The sequence below is a fragment of the Cottoperca gobio genome, chromosome 23 (assembly GCF_900634415.1).
Source record: "Cottoperca gobio chromosome 23, fCotGob3.1, whole genome shotgun sequence".
Classification (NCBI taxonomy): Eukaryota; Metazoa; Chordata; class Actinopteri; order Perciformes; family Bovichtidae; genus Cottoperca; species Cottoperca gobio.
Window position 1 is genome coordinate 1,879,104 of NC_041377.1, and position 22,188 is coordinate 1,901,291.

At 44.4% G+C, this 22,188-nt stretch overlaps 1 protein-coding gene across 3 annotated transcripts in view; it reads right to left on the reverse strand.

Moving 5' to 3' along the window:
• syt1a (synaptotagmin Ia) overlaps positions 1–22,188 on the reverse strand; it is a 119,891-nt gene that overhangs the window by 40,913 nt on the left and 56,790 nt on the right. The gene's annotated exons all lie outside the window — the stretch shown is intronic.

Below are 22,188 nucleotides of genomic sequence, written 5' to 3' on the forward strand. Positions count from 1 at the left end.
TTTCCAGACACTTGGCAGCTGACCTTTTAATTCTGTTTAGAGTGTGTGCAGTTTACTGATGATGTTGCCTTGGATTGGCTCATACAAGAAAAGGAGAGGCACCCGGTGACTAAGTCAATGAATATGCACTCTCATCTGATCTGTCACTTGAAATAGTGATTCAAAATGCAAAGAAGAAGCATTTCCGCTAAGTTATGCGTTTACGAAGAAGCAACACTTGCCGTCGCCTGCTCAGCAGTAACAAATGTTTAACTTGCGCTGGCATTTACAGAACATGCTCGGCCTTATGTGATCTGGCACTTGACAAAGATGGATGGACTGTGTGAATTTGAAGAGTGTATGCTGAGGGGCTAAATCCCACAGCATCAGAACTCATTTGAGGTGGTGTGAATTTGAGGTCAACAAACATCAGCATTCGGCTGATGCTGATGCTTCACCACAAACACCCACTTCTTGAATCTAATCGACACTTGCAACAGATTGTTGGTCTGATTTCACATCACTGTACTTTTTTTAATACACACACACACACACACAAAGCTGACAGGTTGCTAATCCCATAAAAGGTGTCAGTGATGCGAGAGTGTGATTAGAAGGTGACAAATAATTCAGCTTTAGAACTAACAGTCCAAGTGTCACCGATCTGCCATTTCAAACAGATGTGAATAGATCACGGCAGCACAATGGGGGAGAATGAGATGATTAGGAAATTACGATTCAAATGCTCGCTTTCACATCGGCATCCTGACTTTACCCACAAGTCAATCTCCTCATGGTGTGCGTTTGCTCACACACTTTGATGTTTTCCCTTTCCCTCTGTAAAAAGCATTTCCCCCACTGGGCATCCTTTCATACGCCTACAGCCTCTCAACATTTCCTCCCACAATGTCACACACGATGTCCAACAAGCTCAGTAATTGTCACAGAATTATAATTTAGCTTTGTTCTTTTTATCAGCAGCACAAAGTAAAAAAAAAAAAAAGGACCTGATGAATATGCAGGGAATAGGAATGTGACCTTTTGAAGAGGCAGCAAAATAAAAGATGCTATCATTTTTCATCATAGAACCTGAGAGAGCTGTCAGATTGGATCTCACTGGCACTATCATTTAACACAACAGCCTCTCTAAATCATACTCTCAGTGGCAGGGTGGCTTGAGGAGTGAGACTGAGCTCGTGGACAGTGGTGGCAGTTTGATAGATAACATTGTGAGGGTGACATTGAGGAAATAAAACAGGCTTTGTGACCAACAATCTTTCAGCTTATCGTTTGCAATCAGGCGTCTCTGACACTGCATGAGCTTTGATTTTCTCATTTGGGAGGAACTCCCTCATTTGCATGGAGCCGTTATCGCCGTGACCCCCAGGTTGTGACGAGCTCCGGCGGTACAGAGAGACAGAGCAGGAAGACGAGAGAAAGAAGAGACCGATGTGTCGTACATTTAATTTCTAGCGCTCCGATATAGCTCAGATGCAGCATTCGTGTTCCTGGGTTTTAGCTACAGAAACCTTATGGAACACACTTGACAGGCAAACTTGATACCATCAAAGAGATTTCTATTCCTGCGAGCATCAAGTCTGTAGATTGGGATCAGATGCAGCCATATCGAGACAGCCCACGAAATTGGGTTGAAATTGCTCTTGAATAATACAGTCTGCAGCCATGATAGTGCGATATGGAGATGGAGCACTAAGATGGATGTCTGGCGATAAACAGAGGGGAAAAATTGGACAATATTCTCACTGCCTCCATGCGTACAGAGGTATCTCCTGCAGTTGTTGGCAGACAGGACAAGACAAGGACGGCTGTAACCAATTATTATTGTTTGCTCTATAAAGTTTGATGTCTTTAAATTACTTGTTTTGTACGACCAAACCAATTCACAGTGATATAATACACATGAAAGCACCAAATCCGGACATTTGAGAAGCTCAAACAGCTTCAAACTTTGAGATTTTCACTTACAAAACAACATTTAAACCATTTATTAAGCGACTAATACAATTGCTGTTGATCAATAAGTCGATTAATTGCCTCATCCTTTTAGCATTACCTCTGACTTTACAAGCAAGAGCCTTTTGTGTAACCTTTCTCTCGCCTCGTCTGCAGACACGAGGGAGACGTTACTGGCTAGCCGACAATAAAAAACACATTTCAAAGTAATGTATCGCTGCACCGCTTCAGACAACTGACCTCTAACCCCCACAACAACTTACTGGTCTTGACACTTGGAGACATAATCATGTTGATCCCAGTGTTAGCAGACAGGGCAAAGCAAAACATCTGTTGTAATAGTTCCTCCAGGCAACAACAGAGAAGCCTCCCCCACCTCCCCCAGCCCACATGATAATTATCACTGCTGGCTGAGGCCAAGACGTCCATGCTGCCATGTCCACTCAACGCCTCACTGACTTCTGGGTCCTGTGATTAAAATACATGAGGTCTGTGGGGTTGTATGTTATCTGATATCAACACTGCCTCTTATTCATTTGGTAAACCTGTTTCCATTGAGTAAATTGAATGTTTTAATATATAATATGATCACTAAAGACTTGTATTCGTTCTGTACTGGGAGCTGTCCGTGGTGCTGAAGAGGCAAATAGTCCTTGTGATAATCTGTGGTGGAATTAAAACATACTTGATGAAACTAAATGATCTTAAAGCCATGTAGTTTTCAGTTGGAGCCTTAGACAACATTAAAAAACAACAACTAATGAGCGCACATTAGAAACAAGGGGGAAAATACTATACACATTTCTTCCTGGCCTTCCAAGAACGTTTCAGCTGCCATTTTCTACAAAGATGTGATTTTGTTTGGCTCTGCCAGCTCAGTTACACAACACTTGGGATTATTCCTGCCTCCAGAGAAGCTCTGTCACGGGATTTACAAGTAAGTAAACTCTGATCTGCGTAACTTTGCACAGCACTGCATCTAACACACCACCCTGTCAGAGTGGATCAGGCACAGAACCCCCATACACATCCCATTTCACTGCACGTCTTATTTAAAAGTGGGCTTTTGTAATTCTCCCCCTGCGCCCGCAGCAGTAGAAAACCTCTCTGTCAGGGCCTCTCATGAGTCACCGAGCCTTCTGACTTCAACCGATCCCCAGTTTATAGCTGCTCAATCAACACTTCATTGAAAACAAAGAAGATTCGACATGGATTCAAATGAGATGTTTGCTCAAAAGCTTCCACAGATGAGATGACAGATGCAAACACTTAAGCCTTTTGGTCTACAGACGATCCTGCACACTGTTAATGCATTAATGGGGCAATAAGTAAAAGACTACAATATGTAGAGTTTTACGGTTGTATCTCCAAGTGGTGAACTTTTCAAACGGTATCTTCCTTCCCACTTATTAGCCATAAATCACAAGATATTTAGCCCGAATAAAAACAGCCTGAAAAGATATATCACCATTACTGAGCACTGCATAATGCCTGACTGATGCAGGGTTACATGGTGTAGTGTTTCTGTGGGATTTCAGCTCTAATGAGCGGGGAAGATGAAAATATATGTCCTATTAAAAGTCATATCAGTGATTGTTTAATGTACTTTGAAGATTAAAGAGAGCGAATGTGTGGGAAAGCCGAAGACAGCATCACGAAGGTGTGTCTCCAGTGAGGCAGTAGAAATGTAATTCCTATTGATCAGAGTCTGATTTAACAGCTCACTGATGGGGGTGTTTGGCTGGAGAAGAGAGTGCCCCCTGAGGGAGATAAACAGAGCTGCAGACAGAGTGACAGGGCTGGTGGAAGCAGGAAGTCTTCAGGTCACATCACACAGGGCAGACACTGGACTTGTCTGAGGCTGAAGGCAGGCCTGGGAACCGGCTCGGTCGGAGGAACATGCCTCTGAGAGCAATTAGGAGGCCAATTACTTTCTTCTTAGGGGGGATAGCATGTCAGGGCTTTCCAGCTCCAGTGTGCAATCCTTCCTGACATCCGTCCCCAGCAACAACCTATACTGATGCTTTTCATTTCCCCTACTCTGGGTACAAAGCGCTGCAGCTGGCCAGCTGGAAAAACTCTCAATACCATCACAAAGAGGAAGTCCAGAGGGATTGCAAATCCACAACCTCGCTTGTTTGGCAGTTCACTATGATGCACTGAATAGATCTATAATGAGCAAATGAAGCGTAAGCAAAAGCAGTCAATTGTCTTTAGCTGTTTACCACCCTGTCAGTTTTGCCCTGATTTCTCTAAATGTCTTATTAAAATCAAGATACTTGGAAATTTTAATTTAATTAGCTAAGCATGAGCGCCATTTGATAATTCAAATTATGAGACGTGACAATGTGAGGCAGGATGTGCTGCTGGGATAATTCTTATTTTTGGTAAACAGCAGGAGATTTGGTAGGTGGAGCTGAATTGGAGGGATATTTTCCCAGTGAGACGTCTCAGCAGAGAGCCAGTTTGGCACAAGCTTAATGCCAGTCAGCCTCCGCTGGGCACCGGCAAACAGTTGTGTCATTCAATTGCGGCCCAATACGATCAGACAGAGAAGAGGCCCGCGGACCGGTGCCACACAGAGCCAAACTCAAGGGCCCAGCGGAGGTCAACGCACGCAGCAGCACGCTGTCCAACATCTTAATGCTGTGCCCCAACTGACAGGACCCGTGTGGCTCCAGCACGGACCTGGAAGCGGCTTTTCAAGAACGTCTAATGGATTCACTCTTCACTGAAGTCAAAGTCAATTACTGAAGACAGTGAGGCGTTCTTAATTATCACATAGTTCCATAAGTCCCCAGAGTCTATTTTATTGTCCCCAGAGTTTATTCTTAACTTAGAAAAACTGTCTTTTCATATTAAACACCCTCATCTCAGAATAATCCACAAGGCAGACTTCATTTGGGAAAACCGCCACAGGCATTCAAACAGTGCATTAAACACACATTTCAGTGACTGTATTCCTTTATTTGAAACAAGCCGAGATATACTTTCCTTCACGTTATTCAGCTCTGGTTTTATTGTCCTCGTTGCAATCTGACTGTATGTGTTCTCGTGTTAGCTATTTAGCGCTGCCATTTCGGCCAGGTCTCTACAAATAATGTGTCTCAAGAGAGTCCGTGGTTAAATAACGATCAAATAAATGAACAAATTCTCACTCACAATACCGCCGCTGCTGGTTGTGCAACTGCTTCTACCTGTGGGATGCTGCTGCACTGGCTGTGTCAATCAATTTGCACCACACCAGCATCTCCTGCTCTCGTTTCCTTCTTACCTATAGTGTCTCCTGCCTTGTTTTTCTACCTACAGTCCTTTGGGGATTATTGTGCTGCATACTAAAAACTCCCACCGCTGCCTGGTTTTACTGGGGAGCAACACCAGGAGCAGAACCTATTCTGCAAAATACAAACGTATAACCAATTATGAAAAATAACAGATCCTCTCGGGTACATTTCTCTGACATAATGAACATGCAGTTTAGGTAATAGCTGCATGGCCGTTTAACACTGACAGTGTGTGACCTCATGCATTACTTCCATTTCTTTAATGCATCTTTGCAGCAACTTGGCAGTGAGCTTTTCTATTAAGCACGGACAACCTCTCAACTCTCCATGTGTGCAGGCGGACGGAGCAGTGCTTATTAGCTCAGATCTCACTGTGACCTGAACCTGCTCCACCAGGGGGACCCAAATACTGTAAGCTTGGGTCTGGCCTCTCCAACTAAGCCCCTGTGACCTTGGAGTGAGGTGCAGCGTTCCTGGGAACTCGCAGAACGAACAATATGAGGCGAGGAGGGAGCCGGGCACACAAACAGTCCATTACCATCCATTATGCGGGGCTCTCTGCTGCGCCTATCCAGAAAGCTTGCAGCTCTACCATCTTCTTTCATTTTATCCTGCCAGGGAGAGGGAATTTCTCTCCCTGTGTCTGTGCAATCTGGCCAAAGAGGAAGAGAGCCGAGCACATGAATAAAGGGACTGGTTTGCTCCAGGCACAGCTGAAATTGGTCTATTACGGGGCTCCATTTGAGATCAGTGTGGGAGGGAGTGGCGAGGCCAAGCACTGAGGGTTTTCCCTTCTTTCTTCTGCCTCTTCCCTTTGTACCCTGGGTAGTTTGCGTCACCAGGCGTGAAGTAAAAGTTAGGTTTCACGAGGCAGGCGCTACGCTTCATTATGTGGCAATACTGTAAGCATTAAATCTAATCTTGCATTTATTCACACGCTAACATCCAACATCAAAACACGAGATGAAGTCTGCCACAAATCTTTCATTTCATATCACAAAACACTAAATATCTCAAGTGTATTTCTTTCTACGCCGAAACTTGGAACGCTTGTATTCAGCCGTGTGACCTTCTACTATGTCGTACTTATAATTAGCCTCCTTTAGGACTCATAAAGATTTTCACATTCTACCATGTAGGACAATACCACTTTAATCAGTTCCATCCGTATTCACTTCAATACGTTAAGTAGAAAATAGGAATGGAACGAGTATGATTAGCTTAAATTGAATATATGAGATAGTGCATTCAGCTCTGACTGGCCGTGATTACGGAGATGGATCACCTCTTATGTCGAGCAAAACATTATTTTATTACCGCACTTTAAGCTTTGCAGCTGCTGCATGAAAGCACAGTTCATCCAGCTTGTTCTTTACTTTCTTTTACACTCACTCAACTACAACGGAGAAAGCTCCACAATGCCTAATCAGAGGCGTCAACAACAACTAAATCCTGCAAGATGCAGCCGGACGAGGATATAAGAGTAAATGAGGTTTTATCAGAAGGCTTTGAGGTATTATCTACGAACAAAAGAGTTTCAACTGATGTGAAGTAAGCCCGCGGCGGTTGCAAGCTATCTGCGGTACCGCTGAGGACCATACAATCAGGCAGCATTGTAGTTGGAGTGGGACCCTCTCCTCCATGATCATTAAGCAAATGGAGATGCAGCGTCTGAGAGCTTGCCGTGTTAGTTACTCTGATTTTTCTTCGTTCCACAGATCTAGAGAAAAGAAACGACACGCTGCATTATCTTTGCTGATGCGTAATCAACTTTGAGATGACGAGAGTGTTGCTCTCCCTTGAAGGACGACCCGCACGTGTAACGTTCGCACGTGGAAACCAGTCGGTGCTGCAGTGTGTTAAACACGAAACGTGTGAAACCAGGAACCTTCAGAGAGAGAAAGGCAGAGGCAAGGCCGAGGTCAACTTCTCAACTTACGAGACTGTCGTCTGTTAGAATTATAGAGGCCGTTGTGTATAATGACTGCACCGAGGTAAACAGAATTAATCAAGATTAGCGGACAGGATAGCTTGAAGGTGGCTCACTGCAGAGAGAGAGTAGCTTACACTCAGCGTTAGTTTAGTGCAGCTCAGGTAAATAGGTGATTTATAGGAGCCATTAATAGTGAGCCCACACATCTCATTACGCAGGTTACATTGTTTATAGTTGGTCAAAAGTCATTCCATCATCTTTATGTGGAAACTGATGCAAACTATGAAAACCTAAAGCGGATGATTTGGACAGAAAAGAAGGAATTATTGCAAAAAGGGCAACATAGCATCGTACTATGACATGCTGCCTCAAAATACCCACCCCCATGTTTGATCATGTTTATTGTCTTCAGCCATCTGCAGCTGATAACCCTTGACTGAACAAGCTGTTAGTTATCCCATGAGGGAGTGCAGAGAAATGTCTTTCCTGTGCGAAGGCAGTACTGCGGGCGATCCACAGAGCACTTCTGAAGGAAGCAAGAGGTTGACAAAAAAATCCACCAGGAAGTGTCAGAAACGATGATTTCTTTAGATTAGACGCAGAAGCAGCGTGTGAGGCTCGGTGACTCACTGCTGGGGGACTTCAGACTTTGCCACGAGGAGAAGCGGCAAACACAGTGACAAAAGGAAAACAACAGTAAACTTGTGCAACTGAATCTCATCATGTGGGGGGGAAATATACAGAAGCCGAGCCAAGCGATGGATCTTAAAAAAAAGGGGAATGGAGGGAAACGGCTTCAGCAGGTCCGACACTGTTGCTTCCATTCAGCACCAGCTCAATGTGTTCATGTGACATTTAAGGGAATTAGGTGGTGTTAGGAAAAATGACAACCGCTTTGTCTCTGTTAAAGAGCTTAGCCAAGACGTGGAGGACAATTTTGTGTAGCTTTCACACCAGCTTGGAAAGCATATTGCAGTCAACATGTCAAAGTGTACACGGGCAAGATACTGAACCCCACATTGCTCATGATGAGCATGTGGCACTTCGTATGGTAGCCTCCGCCGCGCTGGGACCGGGTGAAAAAGCTTCGAGCGATCACAAAGATCTTAGCTTATCTGGAGGCACTAGAGTGTCAGGTTTTCATACACAGGCACATGTGGCTTTGAGGTATTGTTTTGAAATGGCAAAACATATATACACACACTGTATATATAATATATATATATATATATATATATACCAGTCTTTCTCAAAGACGTGCGACCCCTAGTGGTCCGCGAGTATATTGGTAAAATTACACGTTTTAAATGAATTAATTATAAGTTCAAAGTGTTTCTCAAACTGTTTAAAAATGACTAGTATATAGAGTGTCGCATAGATGTAGCCTAGTTACGCAGCTATGTGTAAAACGAACCTACGCAGCTGCGTAGCCACGTAGGTTCGTTTTACGTTCTTACGTCATAAACGATCTGCGCGGTCAATTTGAGCGGTCAACTGACGAGATGGATCGATGGCTAAAAACAGGGTCAGTTAAAAGAACATTAAATGAACAATCTGACGCGACAGTGAAGGGGCATCGTCCTGATGCAGGTGCTTCAGCCGCAGCAACAAACTGCGAAGGCTACAGCGGCTCCCTCCTCATCTAACAGGTACACCTCATTCGATAGCTGAGAATTGAGTCAAACCAGCTGCCAAGATCATGACTAATTTATTGTTTGGGGAGAAAGCAAGCGACGACATTAACAGGGTCCCCCCTCTCCAATGATCTGTCCAGCGGCGAATGACAGTCATGGCTGAAAATGTGAAAGATCAGCTGATCAAGCCAGATTCTCACACTGCAACTGGACGAGTCGACTGGAATGAGTCTAATCTGCTGTGTTTTACGTACATTTATGCTACATTTAATAATTCACTTGTGTTTATTGTTAAATCCCTGTTAAGCTTGGACCTGCCACCATAGTGTTTTTATTTTAGAAAATCCACAGTGGAAGTTTGTGTCGTACTAAACGTGGTGCATTTTGTGTATCTTGCTGAGAGTAAGTTCACTCTGACACTATTTATATATATACATATATATACAGCTGCTAAATTCTAAACAAACTGTCTCGCTGCTCACAACATCCTCCAGCTCCCTCCAGATGTCTGCCTCCATAAATCTCCTAAATTAGCCTTCAACGTGAATGAGTGTGTGTGTGTGTGTGTGTGTGTGTGTGTGTGTGTGAGGCTGCCCTGTTCCGACCTTCAGCTGTGGGCCAACAGTCCAGACTGATCAGGCAAAGAGAAACCAACTGCCAGCACTACTTCGTCTACTGTCAGGTGTTGACATCCTGCATAAACATCGAGGGAGAAGCGCGGCTCACCTGAGGGGTGAAGCCCGGCATGAATAATCTGGAGAGTCACTCAGATGAGAACAAGTTTGACTGGGAGAAATCTGTGATATGAAAAGTGAAGGACGTTTACATCCTGGAGGTTTACTCCCCGTGCGTTGTGCTGTGAGCAAAGACTGAAGTTTACAATCTCAAATCCATTTTGTGATTAAATTTGATAAAATTCCTGTATTTTTCCCCCTTTTTTACTTAAACTAACGATGTCAAGTTGATTTCTCTTTAAAGAAATGTTCCTGAACAACTTGAACTGATCCGGTGTGCAACAATAGAGTAACATTTACACAAATCAATTGAATCCTCTGCAGAGAGCGAGCCTATTTTGGATGACTGACACAAATATGATTGGTCTATTATCAGTCCTGCTGTTAAGGTCTGCCACGTCGCCATTACCATCAGGCTTGATGGTTTGTGATTGGACCCTAAAGCATATTGGGCTCATTAGCTCCTCCAGTTCTCAGCGGATCTGTCCACATCCAAATCAATGAGCTCCACGTTGTAAAAAGGACTACAACAGCTGTGACCTTTGAGGTCAACGTGATGCCAACCTCCCCTTAAATAGCTTCAGACTAGATTGTTAACAGAACCAGGCGGCGGCTTCAGCTGGTATCAAACCGCTTGGATCCTCGCGCTGCTTCACAGCATCAAACATTCTCGCTCACACACCGCTGCAAACATGAATTATTTAACAAGGCAAGTTAAAGTGATGTGAAGATAATGTAGAGGGCCTCGGGTCTTTATGTACACGGCCGGGGACAATGAATCCTGAGCATCCCATCTTATCCAGTATTTATGCATGCGGACACTAATTTCCCACAAGGGAGAACATCGTGTGCCCGGGCGAGCTCGGTGGCACCCGTAGTGCTATGACAATAAAGGGGGAGAAGCCCATACACACTGTAAAGTCCAGATATATCTCCGTCACTACACAGAAAATGGTCCTTATGGTGATACAAATGTGTCCTCGGCAGCATAAAAGGTGCTCTCTTATAAACATCTGGATATAGAAATGTGTTTTTGATGGTTCCCCTGAGAAACAGCGGTCTGTATCTTCTCACAAGCCGTTTGCCACGCCTGACATGATCCTATTTTGAATGGTCCTCTGCGGTAATAAGGTCATTTGTCTTGTGGAAAGGAGAGGGGATCTATAGTTGTCATACTCTGAGCTGGAGATAAATGTATGCAGTCAAGCCTTTCCTCTCTCAGCTACAGTGTGGGGGGGCGGGGGGGGGGGGGAAACAATAACAACCTCAGCGTCTGGAAACAAAAAGGATGCATTTAAAACCGCAGTTATTCAGCTTATTGTTTGTTTTCTGGATAACAATGTTCATCTTGTTTCACGTTTGCAGAATTAGAATCAAATACATTTCCTCCAGCCTCCACTGGTGGGGGTGTGAAAGCTGTCAATCAAGCTCGGGTGTGGATTAAACAGCCAGACAAAGTCTGACTGACTAAAGCTGAAACGATTAGTCGAAAATGTTTATTGTTTATTTGAATATCTCGCATTTTTCAAGAAGAAATAGAGAAACAATTCCAATATTCTCTGATTCCAGCATTTCCTTGTTTTTCTTAAATATCTTTGTGTTTTTGGACTTTTGGCTGAACAAAACAAGACATTTGAAAAGACATGACGGGTGAACAACAAATGCCTCCTGTGCTCCTCATCACATGTCTTAATGCTCTTCCTCCACACAAATGGCTTGGTCAGCCACTGCTGCTAATACGTCTTCATCACTCTTGTTCAGTAAATGGCTCAGAGCCTCTGCCATACTGTATGTTCTGCGTGGACAACGCCGCTGCTGGAGTTATGAATAGACTCACCGGGGTCCGACCCTGCAGGCGGGCTCAGCCGCGAAGCATTTCTTCACTCGGCTGTTTATCGTCTTCCTCATTGAGGTTTCATGTTATAATTTCCTTGGATCGGGCAGGAATGAGTGTTTTCACAGCTATAGTGGGAATCCGATTATCATACAGGGATCACAGTCGTCATGGAAACCAAGGATGGTGCATGGTGTTAAGCCACCCCTTACACATCCTAGAACATTGGGAATTAGTGTGAAAATTCAGCTCCCTTAAAATAAAGATGTGACAATTTCAGACTTTCATATTAGGCACATTCTCAAGTATCTGACCATATTTGGTTTTTATAGGCAGCGTGTTCGGTAGAAACCTGTCGCATACCGTCTCATAATATATGCATATCTTCACACAAAGCATCAAATATTTCATATTTAGAGGAGCGGGAGCTGCTGATGCACGCGGAGGATCTATACTCTAATGGTGTGGACCAACACATAATGTTCTGATATTTACAGATTGTTTAAGTTGTAATTATTAATGAACTGTCACAGCTGTGGCAGCGAGGACATACTGTAGCTCCACACACATTCATGTTCAAAGGAACCTTTGTCAAGCAATTTACGCCACATGTTTCTTAATAAAACAGAACAAATCTGCTTACAATTGAGCAGATTTGGGCCAAATTAGAGTAAATATCAACAGCTGCAAACACAGCATGGCTACGACAACACATTACACACCAACAATAGGAGATTTCTATCTGGTGTTGCCTCATCAAGGAGCACTAATGACTTCTGGATGTAGAAGCTGTAAGAGGTGGTTGATACTTTTACTTTTAGTCAGTGATAGTAAATGTAATAACCTTGGAGTTTTGGACTGACTGGCATCATGTTCAAAGGGCTGGGAAGTCTGAGGGGACTCTCTCCTCTTTCTTTGGAGAGTCATCCAGAAAACAACGGCGTGAAGAGAAGCTGAATGAAGCCGCAGCAGGAGAGGACGGCCATCTGCGAGCTTGTGCTGCAGAAAGCTTCTCAAAGCCAATCATGAAGAGAGGAAAGTTTGTTTCACACCTCTCCGTCTCTCTCTGTCTTCTGTCATGCGTCATCTGCTCGTCTGCATTTCCCTGACAAAACAGGTGTAATATTAACTACATTAAAGTCTGTCGTGGCTCCAAATGATATCAGTGGATGAATCCTGGTCATTACCCGGTTCATGGACGATGGATAACTAGAATTACCTTCTCGAGGTCGCGTGCCTCCGCCAAGTGGTCGAGCTGCAGTTTCAATCCATGTGTATTTGGGAGGTCACAGTGACCTTGGACCACCGAGATCTAATCACCTTTAAGAGAATCTGATGGACGCTCCATGGAGATTTCCACAATGTCTCGTCAAATTAATTTCTAATTATCACCTGTGTTAAAAACACATCAGTTATGGACGCAGCCATCCATTACTGTCCAGTCGTTGTCCGGAGCAGCGAGCGGAGGCAGACGATAGCAACATGATGCATTGCATCATCAGAGGGACGGTGAGTGTCCAGGTCGGTCACTCAGTGCAAGAGCGACACTGTGTGTGGAAATGCAACTGAGGCTCGACCCTGAACCCTGGACCCCACCCGCCTGCACAGCGCAGCCTCGAGGCCACAGACCGCTACCGACTCACTCCGCTAAACACGACTACGCACAGTGTGCCCGTGCGCACAACAAAAGACATGACTGCGAGCGCTGTCACCACTCATCACGCTGACACAAAAGAGGACACGGCTCGGATACTGTGCGAGCGGTTTAATAACGTGCACACAGACATGATAGGATTTCTCCTGGATGCTCGGGGACAAACAGATAGGCACCGGTTGAATGGGATCAATAACAGGGGTGCCTGGTGAGCGTTAACCGAATGACGTGACAAGGAAGGTCCTCGACCAGCAGAAGTGACCGGCCTGGTGAAGGAGCCGGAGCTGTTCAAAGAGAAAACTCTCTGAGAATCACAGCGCGGCCATCATCATCATCATCATCGTCATCATCATCAGTGAGCTTTTTCTTTGTAGCGACACATCAAAGAAACAGAAATGTATGGATTTACATGTATATGAACCGGGTGGCACCACACAAAGTAAGACCCCCTCCTTAGTGCCAGTCAAGATTACTAGAGCGGGATGCAGGCGGGGTTGATTGATGGACTTAAAAGGGAAAAGGCAGGTGGTGTAAGAGACGTGAGAGAAGCTGAGGTTAGACACTGTCACTGATCGGACTGGTGCATTCAGGGGTAGGGGTGGGGGGGGGGGGTTGTGCCTCAAGGGCATATTTCAGCCCACTTGGAGGAAACAAGGAAAGAATAACATGACTGACATCACATTTTGTTTCCAATTACAGCGCCGTTGTAAACACTGACCTCCTCCACCTTTTCTTTTTTTTTTCTTGTATTCATTTTTTGTCACTTATGATTCGTGCACATTTTCAGTGATTGTTTGCAAAACAATTTTGCAGAACGCAATGACACGTAAATCATAAATCATCATCGTAAAGCATGCTACATCCTTGTAGCAATTTCTACTGGACCGACACCTTTTGGACATATGACTGAATGAAAGACAATTAATAATCTAGTTAACCCTTCACCGCCCAGAGAAGGATATCTAGAGGAGAAGGTGTGTGTGTGTGTGTGTGGGATCCGTATGAGCTATGGTGTCCATGTACATCCTGATGAAGGACAATGTCCCCCGGTAATCATTCAGTCTATCAAATGCTCGTCACTATTTCCCAGAACTCAAGGTGACACCTTCACATATTAGTTTTTTTCACAAGCAAGAATCCAAAACCCAAAGATATTACATTTTACATTTTCAGCTTCAGATACATTTTGTTTCGGCACTAAATGAACTGGGTGAGACTACATGAGAAGAACAATGTAAATATCAGGATCTTTGTATTAAAATAGAATATAGAAAGGAGGCAACAACAGGTTACTTGTAAATGCTGCAGTTTAATGCAACAAAATACAGATTATTAGTGAGATTTATTCTCTAAAAGCAGTGAAACATTTCATCTTGGCCCCTGCTCTCCCTCCCTAGAGATGTTAGTCCCAAACAGTGACTATTGGTGGAAACTATAAATTAGCAGTGTATCCAGTGAATGTCAAACTAAAGCCACTAATCCAGCAGCTCGTTCTCTCTGTGAACGTCTGTCTGTCTCTCTGTATCTGTCTCTCTCTCTCTCTCTCTCTCTCTGTCTCTCTCTCTCTCTCTCTCTGTATCTCTCTCTCTCTGTATCTCTCTCTCTCTCTGTCTCTCTCTCTGTATCTGTCTCTCTCTCTCTCTCTCTGTATCTCTCTCTCTCTCTTTGTATCTGTATCTCTCTCTCTCTCTCTGTATCTGTCTCTCTCTCTGTATCTGTATCTGTCTCTCTCTCTGTATCTGTCTGTCTCTCTCTGTATCTCTCTCTCTCTGTATCTCTCTGTATCTGTCTTTCTCTCTGTATCTGTATCTCTCTCTCTCTCTCTCTCCCTCTCTCTCTCTGTCTCTCTCTCTGTATCTGTATCTCTCTCTCTGTATCTGTCTCTCTCTGTATCTGTATCTCTCTCTCTCTCTGTATCTGTCTCTCTCTCTGTATCTCTCTCTGTATCTGTATCTCTCTCTGTATCTGTATCTCTCTCTCTCTGTATCTCTGTATCTGTCTCTCTCTGTATCTGTCTCTCTCTCTGTATCTCTCTCTGTATCTGTATCTCTCTCTGTATCTGTATCTCTCTCTCTCTGTATCTCTGTATCTGTCTCTCTGTATCTGTCTCTCTCTGTATCTGTCTCTCTCTCTGTATCTCTCTGTATCTGTATCTCTCTCTCTCTGTATCTGTCTTTCTCTCTGTATCTGTATCTCTCTCTGTATCTGTATCTCTCTCTGTATCTGTATCTCTCTCTGTATCTGTATCTCTCTCTCTCTCTCTCTCTCTGTATCTGTCTCTCTCTGTATCTATATCTCTCTGTATCTGTATCTCTCTCTCTCCCTCTCTCTCTCTGTATCTGTACCTCTCTCTCTCTCTCTGTACCTCTCTCTCTCTCTCTGTACCTCTCTCTCTCTCTCTGTCTCTCTCTCTCTCTCTCTCTCTCTCTCTCTCTCTCTCTCTCTGTATCTGTCTCTCTCTCTCCCTCTCTGTATCTGTATCTCTCTCTCTCTCTCTCTGTATCTGTACCTCTCTCTCTGTATCTCTCTCTCTGTCTCTCTCTCTCCTCTCTCTCTCTCTCTCTCTCTGTATCTGTCTCTCTCTCTGTATCTGTATCTCTCTGTATCTGTATCTCTCTCTGTATCTCTCTCTCTCTCTGTATCTCTCTCTGTATCTGTACCTCTCTCTCTCTCTGTGCATCCTGGGTCTCTCTCTCTCTCTCTCTCTCTCTCTCTCTCCCTCTCTCCCTCTCTCTCTCCCTCTCTCCCTCTCTCTCTCCCTCTCTCCCTCTCTCCCTGCATCCTGGGTCATTTCTCTCTCCTGGGGGTTTATCATATCAGGAGCCAGAGAGGTTATTTATACTGACAGTTATGGCACAGAAAGGGAACGAGAGAGAATGGGCTGTGTTTGGTGAAAAGAGACAGAGGAAGAGAGTGATTTACACCAAGTGAAAGATATAAAGTAATATAAAAATGATCGCCTGGTTAATACAGCCTCCCTCAACTGCCGAAACACTTCCTGGGATCCTAACTTTTTCACAAACGTGCAACCTTGCGAGACATGATACGAGTCTGTTTAACACGATACGTCGCTGGATTTCACACCAAGTTGGTCTCAAACGTGGAAGAGTGGATTTTGTTCGTACGGCTTGAAATTTCCAGGAACAAGTCGTTGTTCCCCCCCCCCAGACACAATTCCGTCACGACTTTTGGCAGTGGGTGAAGGTGACGACGGATGAATAATGCATGAGCTGCCGTTAATCACAGTCATCTCACACGTTGCCTGTATCTCCGCACAAACACACACCTCCACCTTTCTCCCCTGATCTGATCTGAGAGAAGGTGATGTGAAATTGGATGGAGACGTTGAAGAGCAAGAGATAAAGAAATGGAGTAAGTAATACTGTACTGCCTTAACATTTCACTTTCATTTCGGTGCCACTTCCTCACAATGTGCGTATGTTATGGGGATAGGGGGAGGAGGAGGAGGGGGGGGGGCGGGGGGGGGGGGGGGGGGGGCTTTCAAAGGAAATGCAAAAGGCTCTGATTGCATTTTACTAGGCTTTTCAAACCTGGCTTTTGTGTAAGTCCTCACCAAACAAATGCAGGGAAAGGCTCACACAGAAGCACTTTGCATGACCCACTTGCCTCTCGGTACTTCTTCTCTGCACTCAGCAGGAATTGGAAGAAACTTGAAAAGCTCTGAATGTATCCGCGGCGTCTTTCTCCCTCCGCCTCAATCAAGACGACAGAAATCACAATTTTGCCCATGAATGCAGCGCTCATTTGGATGGGTGTGCATTAACTGTATTAACTGTAAGCCCCGTTAGACACATCTGTAATGGGATCTGTTTCACCCATAGTGGACCTCCTCGATGGGCCGTCTGATAATATACTCCCAAGTGGACATCTAAGATCAGTGATTACCCTCCATTTACCGCAGCCTGCTCTCCTTCAGGGCATGTCGATGCACCAAAGGACAGAGTTTGGAGATAACCTCCTGGCTTTTCCTTCCTGTGAAAGCCTTTTAACATGATAGATCCTTTAATTCCAGGGTTGACTGGAAGGTTACAAAGCGATGGTGACACCACTGACCCTGGTAAACACACAAAGTCTGTGTTTTGTCCTTGTTGTTTCAGTGAAAATCAAAGACTTTGATCAACAGCAGGCAAGAGGAGGTGGCAAACGTCTAAAATTGGTTTTCGTTCGGCCAAAAACGAAGGTCAGTTAAAAGACACGTCGTGTACAGAGTAACAGGCGCCTGGTGGGAGAGGGTCAGCGCTCTCCACATACTTTTATATAAAAGGTATATTTCTTTGTGTGCCTGGTCATTCAGTACGTTATGCCTTGTCATAACTTTGCTTAGTGTTCAGATTCATATAACAAAAGACACAGAATTATGCAAATGAACTATAAAAGGTCTATACAGTGCTTGCTAATGGGATCCCCATGCAAACACTTTCTTTTAAGATGAACCTCATTATGAATTCATCCTCGCATGCTTTTCTTGTCTTATAATAATCTAAATTTGCACTTTTCTCTGATTATATCAAAATTCAGGATCTTTTCCGATGATCATCCGTCTGATCCAGGAAGTGATGGCACCGTGTTCATTTAAGCTTCGATAGAATTGAAGGCTAAAACTTTTTTATCACTGATTTTGAAGCCGACGAACATCAATCCAGATTTATGATCCGAGACAGGATACAGCTACATTTTATAATAATAGTTATATTCTCTTATCCTTATTTTTCCCCCTTTCCATTACCTTAATTTCACATTCTGTCAAACACTAAACAAGGCTTTGCTTGGAGACCAGTAAGTTGTTGCTATGCAACAATTTAGTATGTTTGAGGTGTGCTATTCTTAAGTTTCCTTTTACCTTCCAGTAAGCTGTGCCCTGAGTGCTGTGAAGAATTTGCACTTTCTTGGGGCTGTCAGCTTTGCCCCCTACCTTCTCTGTAAATAGAGGTCTCTGGTGAATATGCAGCCTTCTGCGGAGTCACAGATGTAGTGACAAAAAGCAGCTCAGGTCGCAGCACACAACACACTGATTTACACATCGCAGTGACAAGGACGACAGCCGCAGCGCACCCAGATAGAAAATATATCCTCGCTCCATCCCCAGCGCCACCATTCTTCCTTCTTCCTTCACTTTAAGCACAATTCACATCGACTCTCTTCGTGTGCCACACCTCCTGCCATCAGAGCTCCGACATCAGGGCTCCTCTGCTAGAAACAGGGTTTAGTTGGAGTGAGGAGTTGAAGAGGAGCCGACTGCCTTCCAGTCAGCTCAGAAGGGGAAAAGCACACGTGTGAACTCTCACCAGCACTGTCTGTTTGACACAAAAACAATTACCTTGCAGTGGCTGGCAGTCCGAAAGCTGTCTAACGTAACACGTACGCCTGTTTTCACGCTGGGACAGTGCCCAGTTCATTAGCTCTGGGCAGCACACAGCCAAGGACATCTCTGATGAGAAGAAATGACCACACCTTAGTTTCATGGCTCTGACAGTTGACAAGGGAAAAGAAGAGCAGCGGGGCAAAGAGGACTGAACAGATGGATGACTCCCAATTCATGACATCACAAGCCGAACAAAAAGACCATGTTATTAACACACCAGTGAAAAACACTTAGCTCATGCCTATTCAATTATGCTAATGCATACATATACAAATTACCCTGCTTAGTTATTAGCTTTCTCAATTAGGGGCATGTGTATTGGAGAGAAAGGAGTGACAGGTGGTTTGCTGTCCACTGGTGATAACAGACGCCTCAGGGCGAGACTTGTGCAGCTCTTATTGTTTCTGTGGGTGTGCGGGGAGGAGGGGGCTGGAGATCCTCTGTACATGGAGGACATGCAGCGAGGCACAAAATCAATGTCATGCTGAGCCCGTGTTTGCATATGTGTGTGGACGTGTGTGCGCGCGAGGGAAAATGCATGAACTGAAGCAGCTATTTATCTTTCCAGTTTCCTCTTAGTGTAACGCAGTGGCTACATCCAACATTTCCTGTGAACTCCAGCACCAGTGACCAGACTACAGTGAGCTTTCATCTAACAGCCCTTACACAAGTAACACGCTTTCACATTGGACTTCGCACACTCTTACTGTGTTAACCGTTATCAGACACGAGATGAAAGATGCGTCTAATTCATTGATCAAACAATTGGCGACTTGCAACCAGCTGCAGAACACACAGCTCTAGATATTTTCAAAATGTTTTACTGTGTCAACAAATGCAATTATACAATTAATCTGAATCCTGGGGGCTCTGGTTTTAAAATGCTTTGCACGCATGTACATGCATTAATATCAATAAAATGGATTGTCAAAGCCATAACAGACTCATACATCCCATTACAGCCAAAGCAATTTAATCACAATGATTTGTAGTGTGAAATTAAGCATGTTGCTATGAGAGTGTGTGTATGATGCACTAATGCTGAGCAGGACAAAGCTTTGAAGGTAAAGCTGAGAACAACTGCAGAATCTAGAATGGGAGAGCACAAAGGGGTGTTTCTTTTCCCATTGAGTAGTGGTTCCAATGTTACAGAAATATAGCCATTTTCTAATGATACATCACAAATCTAGTCTTGAACAAAACATGAAATGAAGTCCAGGACGTTATCTTTCCAGCACTGGGAAAGTCTCATTTTTTTAAAGAGAATGTCGTCAAACAAAAGTAAAAATAATAAATAATGTTTAGTTTGTTTCCTAACATGTGTACAGAGTATTAAAAGGGCATAACACTGTATGTGAAAGTGCATCACGAGTATCCCTGACTGCAAGGGATAAACAGCATGCACTGTGACAGGGAAGCACACATCCTGTTGGTAAGCTCGACCTTACTTGGCAATTGATGTAATTATTTCGCCGAGCTACCTGGTTAAGTACCAAGCACTGTTGCCCGTGGACTCAACTGACAGTCAGTGTTGGTTCGTAAACACAAACAGATTAAAGCTAATACATATTCAAACACTGCTGTGCCTGCTCCTCAGCTACAGTGCCTTCTGCAACCAAAATGTGAAACCTGTCAGTCCGCACGCTGTATTATCTAATCACCATATGAATAATCTTTACAAAACTGATCCTCGACTTAATGGACTAATGGTGCTGTCCACCAGAGGTGGTGCTGAAATCTGCCCCTCCTCTGCTCAGGTCCACCTCTCTCCCTCTGAACAGGAGCGCTGTCCATGGTTCTGAATCAGTGCGGCATGGCCTGAGCACAGAGGCTTAGCCCACTGAGTTAAAAAATATGATTTATTTGCTGGCTGGGTGGAGCAGCCGGGTCTGTCTGTAAGAGGCAAACAAGCAAGAGTCTCAGCAGGGAGGGAGCTCCACGCCCTGTTTGCTTCAGAGCTGTCACATGTGACAGCGTGATCTACGAAAGGGATGGGGGGGGGGCTGGATGGAGGCCTGAATACATCACTTAGATGGATATAAAACATGACTGTGGTTGGAGCTAGATGGAATATCGCCCGTCTCGAGGAGAATGATCTCAGTAATCCTTTTTTTGTTGTCCAACTGTGTGAGTGTCTCAGGCAGCCGGTTGCGTTTGTGACACAAAAGAGACGTGCTGCCTTTCAGCGATCAAAAGCATTCCCTGTCCTCTCTGCCCTAACTTCATGGCTGATCCCTGCTCATGAGAGGCCAACCGCTCTCTGTCCTGTCTTTCCCCGGAGTAGAAACGCCAGCCAATCAGAGTCAATGAGTCACGGAGAGAGCGGACTGCATCCAGTGGACCGTGAGGAGCTGCCTGCCGCTCTGGGCAGGAAAACTGTAACGTCCGTGGATGGAGTGATCCGGTCAGAACTCTCACGCTCGCCAACACGCAGGAAAGACATTTATTCTTTGGCAAACATAAAACAAATTTAATGTCAAAAGTATAATTTCCCGCTCCTCCGTCACACTTTAATGTGTCACTTTCTCTTCTATAAGACGTACGAGACATGTCATGACTCTCAAATGTCGCCACCCCTTAATAACTAACCAAACCCCCACTGTAACCCCGCAAGGTTGTGTGAAGGTCAACGTATTGCCTGGATCCAAATCCAACTCAGGCTGTGTTTAAGTGTTATAATAGTACGGTACAGTGCGGCACAGTGCGGCACAGTAAGGTAAAGCACGGTAAATTATAGTACAGTACGGTACACTGCGTGTCACTCAAGGCTTTACAGCCGTTAGATAGACAACAACACTGTGTCAATGGGCCGTGTCAATCAGTGCTGGAGAGGCTCATTAACTATTTATGCAATGGGAGATCTCACAGCTGGATACACATCACACACCATGGATGCACACACACACACACACACACACACACACACACACACACACACACACACACACACACACAGTAGTGGTTGAATCACATGACGATGCCAGTGGGCGCAACATTTTAGAAGAAAAGGGATTTGTCCTCAAAGACAAATGAATGAAATGTGCTTCCATAGACGACTCCAGAGTTTACACCTACATCTAATGGCAACAATGTGAAAGGTGAGCAGCTTGTTCAGGTCAACTATGGGATGTACAAAATCCATTTTCCCTCAAGCAAAAGGTGCAGTGGGTGTGAAAAGGGTTTAATGGACCTTGTAGGAGAATAAAAGATTTGGAAGGTGGTGGGAAAATGAAGTCAAAAGGGAACTGAAATCCAACTGAATTAGTTTTGCGTTTGAAAAGATTGAGTCGCGTGTTGTCTTTCATGGCTTTCAAGACAATGGAATCAAATAGACAGGGGCTTTTTGAAGCCCCACAATCTACCAACGTTCACCTCTTTCATGTTTCTAAATGAGAGAAGAAGAACAAATCAAAGTGCAAATGTTATTAGGAACAGAGAAGCGTTTGTTCAGCCCGGGGTCCGTCCTGGTTTAGTAGTCGTACTGTACGTCAGCGTGCATGAATGGAGGGAAGGATTGGAAAGAAGAGAGATGGTCTAGTTCATTTCAGTTGAATCTGGGATAATGAGAGTAGAGAGATAAGGAATGACAAAGAGGAAATGACAAACAGCAGTGCAGTGATTCAATTACAGTGGAACTTCTCATTAAATGGCAAAGAAAGCCTTTTGGTTGGGAAGCAACGCTATTGTACTCTTTATACAGCGGCTGGCTACACTGCTGCCACGCTGAGCCCGAGGAGCAGCCGTTGATCTGGAGCTCTAACCCTCCGTGGGAGTCTGCT